Source organism: Rhinatrema bivittatum, chromosome 3, assembly GCF_901001135.1.
Source record: "Rhinatrema bivittatum chromosome 3, aRhiBiv1.1, whole genome shotgun sequence".
Taxonomy (NCBI): domain Eukaryota; kingdom Metazoa; phylum Chordata; class Amphibia; order Gymnophiona; family Rhinatrematidae; genus Rhinatrema; species Rhinatrema bivittatum.
The window spans coordinates 204,078,666-204,096,874 of NC_042617.1; the positions used below are offsets into that span (position 1 = coordinate 204,078,666).

Below are 18,209 nucleotides of genomic sequence, written 5' to 3' on the forward strand. Positions count from 1 at the left end.
TACACAAGACAGATCCTCACCAAAACCAAATAGAAAGGTCATAAACTATATATAAAAATGAACAAGTAAAAACTGAACTAGAAACTACAAGCCTGACTGTATTATGCAGTGCAACAATGGAAAAACAGAAACATCATCATTCCTCATAAAACATCAAGAAATAAAACAATCATAATATTAAAATCATACTAATAAAAAGAATACATGTTAAAACAGCCATCAAACATCCAATAATTAAAAAAAATGTTATAAATTTCCCAATACAATATTTGAAAATGACAGAAACTTCAAACACCACCCAATAATTAAAATAAAGATTTAAAAAATTCCTGCTCTCCATACCAGGGATCTTTTGATTTCCAGTCACCCTGAAATTGTTGTGAATTGGGGGAGGGAGATCTGCACAAACTTTATCTTACCTCTCTCATATACAGACACAATAACACATTCATTATCTCACATACTGTCTTAATAAAACATTCATTCTCTCACATACTCCCTCTCTCATACATGCCTATGATCTCATATACACTCCCTTTCTCTCACATACACAGGCTTTTTCTTCCTCATAGATGTGTGTGTGTGTGTCTGTGAGATCCTGTATTGACATATAACCTTTTACAACCATGTGTGCTCACACAGGCACACACTCAAACAGGCTTCCCATCTTTCTCTCTGTCACACAGACACACAAACAAGCAGGCTCCCAAACTCTCTTATACATGCACACAAACAAGTAGGCTCTCAATCTCTCTCTCCATTCTATCTCTCTCCTACAGGTACACACATACACACAAACAAGCAGGCTCCCAATCTTTTTCTCTTTTTCACAGGCACACATAGAAGAGGCTCCCAATCTCTCTCACAGGCTCCAATCTCTCTCACAGGCTCCAATCTCTCTCTCTCTCTTTCTCTCTCTCACAGGCACACATTACAAGCAGACTCCCAATCCCTCTCTGTCTCTCATTCTCACACACAGACATGCTCATACACAAGCTCTCTCTCTCCCCTATATGTTATTGCATGCTCTCTCTCTCTCTCCCTGGGATGTGCAGGCAGCATCAGCTTCCTTTTCGGACCCATGTAGCATCACACACACTCTCTCTCTCTTTCTCTCTCTCACACACACATACACACACACACACACACTCTCTCACATATGCTATTGCTCACACACATAAACTTTTACACATGCTATTGCTCACAAACACACCTATTGCACATGCTACTGCACACACGTGACCTCTCGCATATGCTACTGTGCACACTCACTGACGCAAGCTCTCACACTCTTTCTCTCTCCCTCCTGAATGTGCATTTTTCCGGTGACCCTTCTGCCGATGCTGCAACCACCTCTGTTCCACTACTTGAATCAACCTTCTCTGTTTTGCTGCACAGCCTGGGCCTGATGCAGCAACGTTCTCTGTTTTGCCGTGTTGGCCCAGGACTGACGTGACAATGGCTGCACAACCCAGATACAAAAGGGAACTTTCTTACTTCAGATGCTTGGCCCAAGCCCATTCAGTAGCCTTCTCTTTTTAGCTGCTTGGCTCAGGCCTGACGTGGTAGCCTTTTCTTGGGCCACACAGCTGGGCCCGACACAGCAATCTTCAGCCTTGGGGCCCAGGCTCACTCAGCAGCCTTCTTTCTTTGGCCCAAGCTCATCCGGGATTGAAAAAAAATAGTGGAGCTACTGAGACTCAGGGCACTGAGCTTGAGACTAGGGGCATGAGCCCCGTGTGCCTGATGCTAATGAAACCCTTGCTGCAGTGCCCTACACTACCATAGGAGAAAGGAGGAGGAAGGGGGACCGCCATGACACAGCACGGATCTTGCTGCAGCACACCAGTTTGCCACAGCACAGTGGTTGAGAAGCTTTTATTTGATGCAACAATTACAAAATTACCTGAAAAACTTTGGATATTTTTGTTGGATGCTATTTTCGGTTTGTTCTATTTGAAATCATCCAAAAATGACCTCATTTGTTGAATTTTCTGCATTTGTTGAAAAAGAATACACTTCCCTTATTAATAATGTAGCTGCCAGTTTACCTCTTAGGGGTTGAAGGCGTTTGACAAAGTTCCTCATGAGAGACTTCTAGGAAAAGTAAAAAGTCATGGGATAGGTGGCGATGTCATGGGATAGGTGGCGATGTCCTTTTGTGGATTGCAAACTGGCTAAAAGACAGGAAATAGAGAGTAGGATTAAATGGACAATCTTCTCAGAGGGAGTGGACAGTGGAGTGCCTCAGTGATCTGTACTGGGACCCTTACTGTTCATTATATTTATAAATGATCTGGAAAGAAATACGACAAGTGAGATAATCAAATTTGCAGATGACACAAAATTGTTCAGAGTAGTTAAATCACAAGCAGATTGTGATAAATTGCAGGAAGACCTTGTGAGACTGGAAAATTGGGCATCCAAATAGCAGATGAAATTTAATGGGGATAAATGCATTGTGATGCATATAGGGAAAAATAACCCATGCTATAGTTACACAATGTTGGGTTCCATATTAGGTGCTACAACCCAAGAAAGAGATCTAGACGTCATTGTAGATAACACATTGAAATCGTCGGTTCAGTGTGCTGCGGCAGTCAAAAAAGCAAACAGAATGTTGGGAATTATTAGAAAGGGAATGGTGAATAAAACGGAAAATATCATAATGCCTCTGTATCGCTCCATGGTGAGACTGCACCTTGAATACTGTGTACAATTCTGGTCGCCGCATCTCAAAAAAGATATAATTGCGATGGAGAAGGTACAGAGAAGGGCTACCAAAATGATAAGAGGAATGGAACAGCTCCCCTATGAGGAAAGTCTAAAGAGGTTAGGACTTTTCAGCTTGGAGAAGAGACGGCTAAGGGGGGATATGATAGAGATGTTTAAAATCATGAGAGGTCTAGAACGGGTAGATGTGAATCAGTTATTTACTCTTTCGGATAATAGAAAGACTAGGGGGCACATCATGAAGTTAGCGTGGGGCACATTTAAAACTAATCGGAGAAAGTTCTTTTTTACTCAACGCACAATTAAACTCTGGAATTTGTTGCCAGAGGATGTGGTTAGTGCAGTTAGTATAGCTGTGTTTAAAAAAGGATTGGATAAGTTATTGGAGGAGAAGTCCATTACCTGCTATTAAGTTCACTTAGGGGCAGATTTTAAATACTTGCACGAGCGCGTACTTTTGTTCGCGCAGCAGGCGCAAACAAAAGTACGCTGGATTTTATAAGATACGCGTGTAGCCGTGCGTATCTTATAAAATCCGGCGTCGGCGCGCGCAGGGGGTGCACATTTGTGCAACCTGCGCACGCCGAGCCCAGCGCGCGCTGCCTGTTTCCTCCGAGGCCGCTCCGATTTCGGAGCGGCCTCGGAGGGAACTTTCCTTCACCCCCCCCTTACCTTTGCGCGCATCGGCTGGCTGCCCCGCTCCGTGGTCCGGTCCCGGGGGCTGTTCCGGAGGCCACGGCCACGCCCCCGGAACGCCCCCGACAGGAACATCAAGCTAGGTGGAGAGAACATTGCCCAAATCTCATCTTGGAGTGAGTTTCCTCACTCCGAAGGCCAGTAAATCTTCACAAGAGACCACTGTTCTTTTCGTAGGTGTCACGTAGAATGTCAAAGTGGCCCCTAACCCCCTACACTCTTACCTAATCCCCACCTTGAGTTACTAGGTGGGCCTACCATAGGGATACAAATACCTACCTATGGGCTATGATATTATGGCCAGTCTCTCTCTCTCTCTCTCTCTCTCTCTCTCTCTCTCTCTCTCTCTCTCTCTCTCTCTCTCTCTCTCTCTCTCCCCTGAAACAGGCCTATTTTCTGAATTTGCACCATACAATATGATGCGTTAACAGGGCTTTTCGCATGCAAAAACGCCTTATCGCATTTTGATAAATGACCCCCATAGTTAGGAGTTATGCATTTTACATGAAAAATATCAAAGTAAATTATTCTGAGGTAAAAATATCACTTATTTTATACTTACATGCACTGCTGTGATGCCAACCAGAAATCCCTGCAAAAGCACACTTGGATCGCATGAGATATTAGACCTATTGTAACGTGTGCTGTGTGTAGAATTGACCCTCAGAAATCCCTAAAACACTTCCTATTAGGAGAATATCTCACTTTAGTCACACATGCAGAACACAAACAGACCCTCACCAAATACAGAATAGAGCAACCATAAAGCTGAAATTTAAATGTGACAAGATCTGAACTAGAAATCACAAGAAGCCAGACTCTCTATGCAATACAACAATAAAAAACCAGAACCATCACCATTTGTCAAACATCAAAATCAAGAAACAAAATAGTGGTAATACTAAAAACATACTAATAATAATATTCCAAAAACAGATGACAAATAAAAAAAAACAAATAATTAAAATCTCACATACAATTTTTTTAAGCATCCTAAACCCATATAAAAATGGCAGACATTAAATAACATTCACAAAATAAAACTGAAATGTTCTCCATACCTGGAACTTTTGATTGCCAGTCACTCTGAGATTGTCATGAATTAAAGGTAGTGGGATGCACAAACTTTCTCCTCTCTTTCTTATACACACACACACACACACAAACTCATACATACATACACTCCCTCTCAGACAAAATCCCAGGCATCTCCAGGTCTTCTTTGGTTGGGATCTGCTAGCAGCTGTGGGCCCTCATCTTCATTTCAGCTGCTGGCAGGTTGGAGTCCACCTGCAGCCCCATTCTCTTGCTCTCTCTCTCTCTCACATACACCCACACACCCCATGCAAACTTCCATTCACACCCACATGCCCCAGACACGCTTTCATTCACATCCACCCAAATGTCAGGCAGGATCCCATTCTCTCTCACACACACGCTCTGCCCATCCCAGGAAGTACCATGAATGGATGTGTACCCATGTACACACACACACACGCACGCACGCACACACACACACACACATGCATACCCATCCCAGACAGGCTCCCATACACACACATGCATGCATCCCAGGGGGGCTCCCATTGACACACACACACACACATGCAACCCAGGCAGGCTCCCATTCATATACCCACCTATCCCAGGCAGGCTCCCATTCACACCCACACACCCATGACAGGCAACCTCCCATTCACTCACATACACACCCCCATCCCAGGTAGCCTCCCATTCACACATACACACACCCATCACAGGCAGCTCTAGTTCACTCACACACACAAACAGACCAGGCAGTCAGGGTCCATGGGTCATTCCTCCTCCACTGGTACTGCTGTCAGCTTGTACCTTCTTCGTTACAGAGAGCAGCCATTCTCCAGCTTCTGCTGCATGCTGGCTCCGCAGTAATTCATCATTCATAGTGCTAGCTCTTCCTGTATTCTTGTCTTGTGCATCGCGAGATAAGAATACAGGAAGTTCTAGCACCGCGAGTGTTGAAATACTGCAGGGCCAACACATGAGGAGAAGCTGCAGGATGGACTGTCTTCTGGTCTGGCCGCATGCTTCTGCTGTCAGTGGGATGGAGCCCGCTGGCAGCAGCAAACGTCTCCTGCTTCTTCCACTGCTGGTGGGAATCGCATTCACCAGTGGTAGCACGTCCTCTTCCTGCTCCCGATGCCGACCCCCGGGTGTGTCAGCCTGTGTAATTGCACGGTTTGCACACCCCTGTGGCGTTGGGCCTGCTCCTCCTTCTCTCCTTGCACTGTTGTAGGCTTCCTTCTTGTAACCACCTCTCTCCTCCAGACACTCCTATTCTTCCATATTTTGCCTGCTGGACCTACAGACACTTTCACTTTTCATCTGTCTTGCATGACCATGCAAGCACACAACTACTTGGCCCCTTCCATGATCCATTCTCTCCCCAACCATGTTCTTTCACATTGTTCTTTCAAAACCCAAATTTACACAGAAGACTGAAGGACAGAAACACACTCTCACTAGCTCACTCACTCACCCAATAATCCACTGACTTGGAACAATGGACAAATAATGGAAAGGAATTATATATACACAGCAAGCAAAGACACATGATATGCCACTCAGACATCTTTTTTTCCCCTTCAACTCGTCTTTATTCTCCTCCCATCTCTTTTCCAGGGTTTGACTTGCCTTCACTCTCCTCCTGTCAGCACCAAGAATAATTACCCTGTGCCAACAATTCTTTCATACGATTTGTAAGGAGGAAAAGTGGACAACAGAGCATTCTTGATTCAGTGCACCCATTCTAATTTTTGTAGCTTCCACATGCTATTTTGTATTCAGGTGGGTAAAGTGCTGAAATACTGTGGAGTGGATCTTGAAAAAATTTAACCAGCTAACTTTGGGAGTTAGCTGGTTAAAACTCTGCTAGCCTGCATATTTATTTGAGAGGCTATTTAAATGAGGCAGCGAATTGATTGAAGTATGGGCAAACATTTTTGGCTTTTTGCCATATACCCCACAGACATCATACCTTCTGCTGGTTCTTAGTGCTTCTCACCCATTTTCAAATTCCAGACCTATTTGATATATTTTGAAAAGGATAATGAGGGTCATGTAAATTATAATGAATGTAGTACTTACTGGAAAGCAAGGACAAGCCTAAAACCCAGAGTACAGGAGTTTGTTCATTTCTTTCTGGCTGCATGGGCTCTCTCAACAACCTTTTGAAAACATAGAAAGTGATTTTCTTTTTGTTCATCTCGACTAGGAAATAAACGTTTGTGTTCAAGCCGATTTATTGCAATGTGTACAAAACAAAATTACAACTGTAAATCATGGTATACAATAGAACACAAGTTAGGGTAAAAATACTGTCAAAGTTTGCCAAATGAAAACAGAGATAGAATTAAGAAAATGATCTAAATCACTATACATAGAAACTCACGGGCTATTCTGAAGCTGTCTACATCTGTCAAAACTGTTTGCCACTGCTAGCTCATACCTGTAGGTTAAATGGATCATGTTGCACCAGGAATTCCATTCAATTATGGACACATTTTTCAAATGGCTAAAGATTAGTGGAGTAGCTAGAGATAGCAATATATCTGCATAGCTTATGATCATTTGCAGGTATAGCTTGATTTCAAAGCAAGGATTTCCATATAACAGAGCCAAAAGAAATGTCCTTGTGGATGCTCAAAACAGTTTTTATTCTGGATAAAATGTCCTTCTAGTACTTCTGAACACTAGTAACACAGCCACATAGGGGCCAATATTCAAATAATGTAGGCTCCTACCATGTAGTTAGGCTCCTAAATTGTTTATTTTAAAAATATAGTAGGGTTGAGTCCCTAAATTTGAGCTCCTAGTTTCATTAGGGTCCTATATTTAAGGTCCTAAAAAGTGGATGGCTATGGGGAAACAGGGCAGGAAAGCAATATTGGGAGCTTAGCACTGATTTTCAGAACTAAACACCTAAGTCTAGGCAAATGAATAGTAACCTTAACTTTTACAATCTTAAATTTATGTGAATTTCAGCTTAGAAATAGCAGAAATATCATTTTGCTATAAATAGCAGAAATATGAGCGTGGTTAGGGGAAGAGCCTTCCATCCGCATCACGTAGGTAATTTCTGTAAATTGCGATACTGTAGTGCAAAGTGCGATACTCTACCACAAAGCGTGATACTGTACTGCAAAAAGTGATGAGTCAGCATGTTGCACATCATTAGCCACATCTTGTGTTATTTTATGCATTGCATGCTAATTTTTTTTTGTTTATATATTCCAGCTTCCTGCAGCTGCTTCTTTGAAGGTGTGTCAGAAGTTTGGAGAGAGGAGGTAGGTAGGTATTGTTGGTGGATAGTTGGAGGTTCTTTATAGTGATTATTAAGTGAGTTGCTTGGTTTGTGTTTTCTCTTCTGTTTCCATTTTCCATTGTTTCTTTTGTCTTTTGTTGTGTGCGAAAGATTTTTGTAGTTTGTCCCATTTGTCTGTGTTTATTTTTCTGTGGAGGAGTGAGGAGGAGTGGAGGAGTGGTGGTTGTGGTGAGGAGGAGTGAGGAAACATGAGAAATAGTGGTGTGGAGAAATGTGGAGGAATGGAAGAGTGGTGGTGGTGAGAAGGAGTGAGGAGGTGTGAGAAGGAATGGTGGAACTAGTGAGAAGGAGTGAGAAGTCATGGTTGTGGTGAGGAGGGTTGGAGAGGATGGAGCGTGAGAGGCATGGGGATAGAGGAGACGAGAGGTGAGGAGGGGAAGACAGAGGAGAAGAGGAGGAAGGATGAGGGCAGGAGTACTAGGGGAAGGAGAAGTAGGGTCAGGCAGGGCCAGTACAAGGGTAGTGGGTGCCCTAGGTGACTTCTGCCTTGTGCCCACCACTCCTGTTCACACTGCACCACACCCCCCATTCGTGCCGCCCTCATCAGTCTCGGGCCCAACTCCTCCTAACTCATTTGCACCGCCTACTGTATGCTTCTCAGGGCCGTCAGCAGTGCATGCTGCTAGTGGCCTGACGAATCTCTACTCAACTTTGCCATGAGCGGCTCCACTCGCAACACCACCTGGCTAATCTTTGGCGCCCCCCAAGGGTCGGCGTCATAGGCAACCACCTAAGCTTGCCTAATGGACCTGCCAGCCCTGGGGCAGGGACAGGAAGGAGGGGATAGGCAGGAAAAAATGGAGGGAGGAGGATGGCAGGTGTTACGGTTGGGCGATAGCCAGGTGGGGTGAACACCACCTGCAGGGGTGAATCAGGACAGGATAATAGAAGCAACAGCAGAATATCTGGAAATATTGGTTGGAGTCTCTGGAGCCGGGTGCAGGATGATAGCCAGGTGTGGTGAACACCACTTGCAGGGGTGACTCAGGACAGGAGAGTAGGAGCAACAGCGGAATCTCTGGTAAGGCTGGTTAGAGTCTCTGGAGCCATATACAGGATGATAGCCATGTAGGTGAACCCCACCTGTAGGGGTGACTCAGGACAGGAGAGTAGGAGCAACAGCAGAATATCTGGTAAGGCTGGTTAGAGTCTCTGGAGCCGGGTGTAGGATGTTAGGAGCCTCTGGTGCAGGGTGCTGGCTGAAGGAGTCTCTGGTGATGGCTGAGATAGTCTCTGGTGCTGGGTGCGTGGGGGTAAGGGTGAACTTTGGGAAACACTGGAACAGCAAGTGGGTACACGTGGATGTGAGTGCAGGTAAGCCTGATCTGTACACAGGAATTGAGTGCAGGTATGGGTGGAATCAGGATAGCGTGCAGGTAAGCGTGAGACTGAATGTAGGTAGGTGTGAGCTGGATGAGAGAACCAGGGCGAGCAGGACAGATAATGACTGAACTAGACAAACCAAGACAAGACTACACTGAACAGGAACCACAAAGGCCCGAAGGCAGCAAGGCAAGGAAGCAGGGGGAAGAAGGACAGCAACAGGGAGGGATTCAGGAACAGAGGATCAAGGAAGCAGGCAAGGCAGAATGCCTACAGCAGTGCTTCTCAACAGGTGTGTTGCGACACAACAGAGTGTCGCCATACACCAGCAGGTGTGTCGCGTCTCCCGGTGTCCCACTGCCCCGTTTCCTTCTCCCTTTTTCCAGCCCCCGCGAGCCAATTGGAAGCCTCCTTTCTTCCTATCCCCACTGCCCAATGGGAAGCCTCCTTCATTCTGCCTGCCCCCGCGCAGGCCAATCGGAATTCTCCTCCCTTCTACCTGCCAGTGGGAGTAGGGAGGAAGCCTTTGATTGGCCGGTGAGGCAGGCATTACATAGCCCAGGGGCAGGGGTGGGAGGAATAACAGTGTTGAACTCCGACAAAGCAAGGCCACCACAAGAGCCCATTCCTGTGGCAGCGAATAGGAAAACCCAACACCGACGAAGCAAGGCCGCCACGGGAGCCCATTCCCATGGTGGTCATGAAGAAAACCCGACCTCGACCAAGCAAGGCCGGCACGGGACCATGGCCGTGAAGAGGAAACCCAACCCCGACCGAGGCCACTACGGGAGCCCATTCCCATGGCAGCGAAAAAAGAAGGCCCGCTGGAGTAAAGCCGCGGTGGAACTGGAGCCCATTTCTGCAGTGAAGGAAGAAGAAGTTTTTGGTGAGAGCTGGTGTATCTGTGTGTGAATGAGTGCCTGGGTGAGAGCTGGTGTGTCTGTGTGTGAATGAGTGCCTGGGTGAGAGCTTGTGTGTGAGGGTGTGAATGGATGCATGGGTGAGAGCTTGTGTGTGAGGGTGTGAATGGATGCATGGGTGAGAGCTTGTGTGTGTGGGTGTGAATGGAAGCCTGGGTGAGAGCTGGTGTGAATGGAAGCCTGGGTGAGAGCTTGTGTGTGAGGGTGTGAATGGATGCATGGGTGAGAGCTTGTGTGTGAGGGTGTGAATGGATGCATGGGTGAGAGCTTGTGTGTGTGGGTGTGAATGGGTGCCTGGGTGAGAGCTTGTGTCTGGGTGGCAGCCAGCTTTGGCAAAGCTGGCTGCCACCCAGCGTGGTGTCCTTGGCTTCTGGGGGGGGGGGGGGGGGGTGCATGGGGGGGTCCTGGGATAGGTTCTGAGGTATCTCTATTGGTAGACATTGGCATAGGGTGAGATTATGGAATACACAGCAGAGCAACACAATATCCACTACTCTAGTTGGCACATTCATGAAAGCTCTCCCATTTTGTCCAAATAGTGAAATCTACTTTTCAGAATTCTAAAGGTGCATTTTATGACACAGTGAGTTGAACATAAGGCTTTGTTGTTCTTCATCTCCGCCAGAGTGTTGGGAATTGTGGGGGTGGGGGGAGCCAGGTCCGACAACTATATCCTGAATCTCCTGCGCAAAACCACAGAATAGCTATATCATTCACCCCATAGAGATTTGAAGATATCAATGGCAAGACATGCCCTTCAAATACTATTTCCTTACATAAAGTCCATGGCACCTTTGGTGGTACATTATATGAAAAGTTCAGGACTTGCTTATTCTGTGTCAGCTCTTCCAGAATTGCTATGTGGTATTCCTGTGTACTTGTCACTCATAAAGAAGCAAAGGGTACCAGTTTCTAGCCCTCATCAAACTCTGTACATCACAGCTGCTACACATGTCCTAGCCAATAACCTTCAACCTCATGGTATGATAGTGCAAGTCCCTGGCTGCTCACTGTATGTCCTCTCCAGATACACACTGAAGATGATAGTCCAAATCATGGGCATGCCTCAGCTTTTGTCTTATCTGTGTGATGGTCAAGACAAACTGTGGCTGACATCCTAACCGGCAACTCATGATCTGGCAGTCACAGCAGTATGGATACCAAAAGAATGTGAGTACCCCAATATATTTTTAAGTGCTGGAAATATGAGACTTGCAAATGACAAATTTATTCCGTGAAGCCTTATAAAGTGTGTAGTGGCTGCCCACTCACAAAGCTTTCTGGCAAGTGTATTGTGTGGAATCGCAACAGTAGCAGGCCTCTCCTGCATGGGGAAAGTCAGGCCCTGGTGCTGTGACATGTACACCTAACAGTACAAGGCATTTGTCTTTTAAACAAGCTGTAATCTCCTCCACAGCCCCACCCCCACCCCCACCCCCCCAGTCCCAGCCAGTTGATGGAAACACAGACCAGAGAGTAAATAGAGAAAGAAACATGTGTCTCACCTATGAGCTATCCATCACCGGAAACACTGTTCTCAAATTCTACAGAGAGACCGGATTACCTAAGAATAAAAGAATTGTGTGCGATTCCAGGGTGCCTGGACATGACATTGAGGATGTGCAGTTGTGCGTCACAGACTACTTGCACATTGATGGAGTAGAAGAGCTTTCTGTTGTGGAAGAACTCCTCCTTGTTACATGGTGGGATAATGGCTTTGTGAGTGCAGTCGATAGCTCCTACTACACTGGGAAAATGTGTAATGGAATAAAAGCATCAAGTCCTGCCTGTCCCGGGGGAATGCTATGTGGTCAGATACTGCTTCCAGACAGCATGAAAAAGTGTTCTGGGCCATTCCCCAGACCACCCCTACTGCAGTTTGGAAGAAGATGGATGCCAGGAAATGCAGGGTGGCCAATAGTTTTCTGAGGCCAGGTATAGCATGAGACCATTATGTTACTGGATCTAGATCCCTTCTTATTTCCTCATATAATTCCAGGATAGCCTGAAAGCTGATGTGATACCTTCTTTACACCACATTCTTCTGGCATGCCCAGCAAAGATGATCGAGGAGGAAAGATGCGCTCCCTGCATCTCCTCCGCCATGGCCGCCTACATGCCAAGCACTGTCGTGGGCCCTGGCGCTCTCCCCGAGGGGCCAGAGGCTCAGGCTACGGTGCAGAGACTTCCCTAGGAGGGGGGGGGGGGAGAGTGAGAACAGCCCTTGCCTGTTCTGGAAGTTGTTGTTGTTGCTGTTCTTCTTCTTGTTGGCTGCAGCAATCCTCCTCAAGCATCCAGTATCCTCTCACAAGTACAGTTGCCAAAAGCATAATGTTTATAGGAAGGCAGGCCAGGTAGGAGTAGATGTTTTTAATGGCCCAGGAGGGTGTGGCTGGTGATTTCGCTATTAAGCATCATTTTATCATACATGATAATAGCCCTGAACCATGCGAATGGCCACATACTTGTGATAAAAACGTTTTTTTGCCTGTACCTCCAAAAAAAAAATAGGTTAGTTATTTCTGTTATTAAATCTTGTGTTATTGTGCATTAATGTAATGCAATTAGTGGCAGGAGACCCTACTTTGCATTAACCCCTCCCACTGTCCTCCCACTTACATGCTCAATGTAGAATTTGCATACACATTTGCATTGCAATATTTATCGCACATGATAAGGCCCTAACGCAAATTTAAAAATGACCCTGTTAGAAGACAATATCACAAAATACCCTGAGCTCTTAAATTTAGGACCCTACATTTTTGACTGAAACTTCCCATAAAATTAGGACCCTAAAAATCAGGTCCCTAAATTTAGGTTTGCTATTCATTTCCCTAAATGTAGGAGCCTAAATTAAATGCCTTGTTCTAAAAAATCAGTGCTAAGCTCCTAACTTTTTTTTCCTCACCGTAACTCTGCCCCTGTTGCCACCCACTTTTTAGGATCCAAAATTTAGGAGCCTAGTTTCTCTACATTTAGGGACTCATTCCTAATCAATTTTCAAAAGAACCAATTTAGGAGCTGAATTTGAAACATTAGGAGCCTTAGCCTTTTGAAAATTGGTCCCTTAGGCCCCTAAGTTCAGCTGAAAATAGTGTCCTAACTTATAAAGGCCTGATTCACTAAGGCTTTTCTCCCATTCTGTGTACGGGAAAAATGCTTAGTGAATCAAGTCCTTAGGAACCTAATTTAGGGACTCAACTTTATTTGAATATTGGCCCCAAAACTCCCAAAGTTAGGCACCTAAACATTTTGAAAACTGAAACCCAGACGGTCCATACTGAGTAAGGCAACAAGAGGCAAAGTTAGCTGGGTAAAGTTAGCTGTATGACTTTAGCTGAATTTTCTGCAGGTCAAGTCTCCCACTGAAAATGCCCAGCTAAAATTACCCTGGTAACATTACCCAGATAACTGTAGCCATGGCGTTGAATATAGATGGTAAAGTTATCTGGGTAATTTTGCCCAGGTGACTTTAATCCTAACCAGCTTTATTCTGAATTTTGCCAGTTAAAGAGAGAGAAATCTTGGCCGACCCAGCACTGGCCCAATTCTCCCCGTCACCTCCCAACAAAGAAAAAAAAATGGTCGGAGTTGTAGTGGCCCTATGACCCCTTCCCCTGCTTAAAAATGGGGGCTATCCCTCCTTGAACCTCTCAAACCTTTTTTTTAATCCTTGCAGGAGAAAGAGAAGCTGTTATCCTAAAATGTTATGGGGGGGGGGGGGGAGTGAAGTTGCCAGCCTTTCACATCCCCATTTCACCCCCATGGGAAAAGAATGTTGCCCCTGATGCCCCCCCTACATCCCTCTCTCTCCTGCCTGAAGCCAGAGCAATGCATGGAGGCGACACCCCCTCCACCCTGCCCAATATTGAAACTATATGTGAAACGCAGGGCACCTATAGTTAGGAGGAAAACAGTGGATGACCACAGGGATGAGGTTAGGGTGGGGCAGGAAATTTAGGAGCTTAGCACTAATTTGGTCAGCCAAATCTAGGCACTGCAATAACAGCCCTAAATCTGTCCAGCTAGCATTCAGCAAACTTTCGCCGCCATCTCCATTCCCTCCTTTTCATCCAAGTCAAAAAAATGCTTCCCGGAAAACACTGATCCCCTCTCCCAATCCCACTCCCAGTATCCCAGTACCCGCTAGACCTCCCCCTCCCCCACAGTCTCTCCTCTGGCATCAACACTAAGAATTCCAGAGGGTCCCCTGTTCACCGACAGGAGAGATGTGACAGCTTTCCTGCCAGCAGCTCAGTTCCCTGGTAGGAGGGATGTGACAGTTCTTCTAGTGGCATCAAGGCTTTCCGATGAATGATGTCTCCTACCAGTTAATTGAGGTGCCGGCAGAAGAGTTGTCACATCCCTCCTGTTGGTGAAGAGGGAACCCTTTAGGATTGTGCTAATTCCAGAGGGTGGAGGGTATGTGTACATCCAGAGGACACTGAGATACTGGTAGTGGGATTGAGAGGGGAGGGGAGGGGACGGGAGGGGGGATAAGCGTATTGAAGGAGGTTGTTGTTTTTTTTTATTTGATTAAGGTGCCAGGAAGGGGAATTGTGGCATAGGGGATGCTGGGAGAAAGTGAGTGTCGATGGGATGGGGGAGGCTTGCTGAATGCTAGCCAGATAACCGCATAGACTTAGGTGTGCTGATTCTGAAAGGATAAGAACATAACATAAGAACATAAGAACATGCTACACTGGGTCAGACCAAGGGTCCATCAAGCCCAGCATCCTGTTTCCAATAGTGGCCAATACAGGCCATAAGAACCTGGCAAATACCCAAAAACTAAGCAGTGGCTAAGCAGTGGACTTCTCCTCCAAGATCTTATCCAATCCTTTTTTAAACACAGCTACACTAACTGCACTAACCACATCCTCTGGCAACAAATTCCAGAGTTCAATTGTGTGTTGAGTAAAAAAGAACTTTCTCCGATTAGTTTAATTAGTTTAATCTGAAAACCTGGCTTTTTAAACAAGCATTTTATAAAGATAAAGAAAAGGAGAAAAATAGTTGAGCGATAAGGATGCACCAAGCTAGAAGTTTTTAGTAACCTACATAAGCATATTAATGTTAAAATCAAACTGCCTAATTTGTTCTTAACAATCAGGTTTAACTTACACACCTAGTTTATTATTTTAAATTGTTACCGTACTATGATGGCACACGAGTAATTTGTAATCTATACCACCCATATTTCTCTTTATTGTGTCCATCTGTAAACTGTTGTGATGGTATTTAACTTAACGACGGTATAGAAAATTTTTTAAATAAATAAAATAAATAAATGTGCCACATGCTAACTTCATGGAGTGCCCCCTAGTCTTTCTATTATCCGAAAGAGTAAATAACTGATTCACATCTACCCGTTCTAGACTTCTCATGATTTTAAACACCTCTATCATATCCCCCCTCAGCCGTCTCTTCTCCAAGCTGAAAAGTCCTAACCTCTTTAGTCTTTCCTCATAGGGGAGCTGTTCCATTCCCCTTAGCATTTTGGTAGCCCTTCTCTGTACCTTCTCCATCGCAATTATATCTTTTTTGAGATGAGGTGACCAGAATTGTACACAATATTCAAGGTGCGGTCTCACTATGAAGCGATACAGATACAGATACCATTCCCTTTCTAATAATTCCCAACATTCTGTTTGCTTTTTTGACTGCCGCAGCACACTGAACTGACGATTTCAATGTGTTATCCACTATGACGCCTAGATCTCTTTCTTGGGTTGTAGCACCTAATATGGAACCCAACATTGTGTAACTATAGCATGGGTTATTTTTCCCTATATGCATCACCTTGCACTTATCCACATTAAATTTCATCTGCCATTTTGATGTCCAATTTTCCAGTCTCACAAGGTCTTCCTGCAATTTATCTCAATCTGCTTGTGATTTAACTACTCTGAACAATTTTGTATCATCTGCAAATTTGATTATCTCACTCGTCATATTTCTTTCCAGATCATTTATAAATATATTGAAAAGTGAGGGTCCTAATACAGATCCCTGAGGCACTCCACTGACACTCCCTTCCACTGAGAAAATTGTCCATTTAATCCTACTCTGTTTCCTTTTAGCCAGTTTGCAATCCATGAAAGGACATCGCCACCTATCCCATGACTTTTTACTTTTCCTAGAAGCCTCTCATGAGGAACTTTGTCAAACGCCTTCTGAAAATCCAAGTACACTACATCTACCGGTTCACCTTTATCCACATGTTTATTAACTCCTTCAAAAAAGTGAAGCAGATTTGTGAGGCAAGACTTGCCTTGCGTAAAGCCATCCTGACTTTGTTTCATTAAACCATGTCTTTCTATATGTTCTGTGATTTTGATGTTTAGAACACTTTCCACTATTTTTCCTGGCACCGAAGTCAGGCTAACCTGGAGCCCTTTTTAAATATTGGGGTTACATTTGCTATCCTCCAGTCTTCAGGTACAATGGATGATTTTAATGATAGGTTACAAATTTTTACTAATAGGTCTGAAATTTCATTTTTTAGTTCCTTCAGAACTCTGGGGTGTATACCATCCGGTCCAGGTGATTTACTACTCTTCAGTTTGTCAATCAGGTCTACCACATCTTCTAGGTTCACCGTGATTTGATTCAGTCCATCTGAATCATTACCCATGAAAACCTTCTCCAGTACGGGTACCTCCCCAACATCCTCTTCAGTAAACACCGAAGCAAAGAAATTATTTAATCTTTCTGTGATGGCCTTATCTTCTCTAAGTGCCCCTTTAACCCCTCGATCATCTAACAGTCCAACTGACTCCCTCACAGGCTTTCTGCTTTGGATATATTTTAAAAAGATTTTACTGTGAGTTTTTGCCTCTATGGCTAACTTCTTTTTAAATTCTCTCTTAGCCTGTCTTATCTATGTCTTACATTTAACTTGCCAACGTTTATGCATTATCCTATTTTCTTCTGTTGGATCCTTCTTCCAATTTTTGAATGAAGATCTTTTAGCTAAAATAGCTTCTTTCACCTCCCCTTTTAACCATGCCGGGAATCGTTTTGCCTTCTTTCACCTTTCTTAATGTGTGGAATACATCTGGACTATGCTTCTAGAATGGTATTTTTTAACAATGACCATGCCTCTTGCACACTTTTAACTTTTGTAGCTGCTCCTTTCAGTTTTTTTTCTAACAATTTTTCTCATTTTAACAAAGTTTCCCTTTTGAAAGTTTAGCACGAGAGCCGTGGATTTGCATACTGTTCCTCTTCCAGTTATTAATTCAAATTTGATCATATTATGATCACTATTGCCAAGCAGCCCCACCAACGTTACCTCTCTCACCAAATCCTGTGCTCCATTGAGAATTTGATTTAAAATTGCTCCCTCTCTCGTCGGTTCCTGAACCAATTGCTCCATAAAGTTGTCATTTATTCCATCCAGGAACTGTATCTCTCTAGTAGAGATATGAATCGGAACCGGAATCAGTTCGGATTCTGGTTCCGATTCACATGTGGAGGTTTCTTCATCGGGCCCGATCACAGTTTTGTTTATTGTCTGCGCTCGAGCCAATAAACAAAAAACCCACCCCGACCCTTTAAAACTAATCCCTTTGTTTCCTCCACCCTCCCGACCCCCCCCCAAAACATTTTACAGGTACCTGGTGGTCCAGTGGGGGTCCCGGGAGCGATCTCCCGCTCTCGGGCCGTCGGCTGCCACTAATCAAAATGGCGCCAATGGCCTTTGCCCTTACCATGTGACAGGTTATCTGTGCCATTGGCCGGCCCCTGTCACATGGAGAGAGCACTGGATGGCCAACGCCATCTTTAAAAATGCCGTGGGCCATCCTGTGCTCCTATGTAAAATCGAATACCGGTATATAAAAATAAATAAATAAATAAATAAAGATTCAATTGGGCATTTAGTCTCTTGCAGGATGTTAATCCTGTTGGATTCTATGCCATCCCAGACATAAAGCACCACACCACTTCCTGGGTGCTCCTCTCTGTCATTGCGATATAATTTGTACCCCGGTATAGCACTGTCCCATTGGTTGTCCTCCTTCCACCATGTCTCTGAGATGCCAATTAAGTCTATGTCATCATTCACTGCTATACATTCTAATTCTCCCATCTTACTTCTTAGACTTCTGGCATTAGCATACAAACATTTCAAAGTTCATTTTTTGTTTGTATTTTCATTCTGCTTTTTA

The 18,209-nt window shown here is 44.6% G+C and overlaps 1 protein-coding gene across 5 annotated transcripts in view; it reads left to right on the forward strand.

The window, feature by feature from the left end:
* The window catches only part of LOC115087221, an 80,906-nt gene that overhangs the window by 45,119 nt on the left and 17,578 nt on the right, over positions 1-18,209 (forward strand). For 2 of the 5 annotated variants that reach the window (XR_003855459.1, XR_003855461.1), the window contains exons 4-5: positions 7,705-7,754; positions 11,026-11,205. The gene's annotated coding sequence lies outside the window, so the exon portion shown is untranslated. Of the gene's footprint in view, positions 1-7,704; positions 7,759-11,025; positions 11,206-18,209 lie in introns of all 5 variants that reach the window. The other 3 variants (XR_003855460.1, XR_003855462.1, XR_003855463.1) reach the window with 3 other exon arrangements.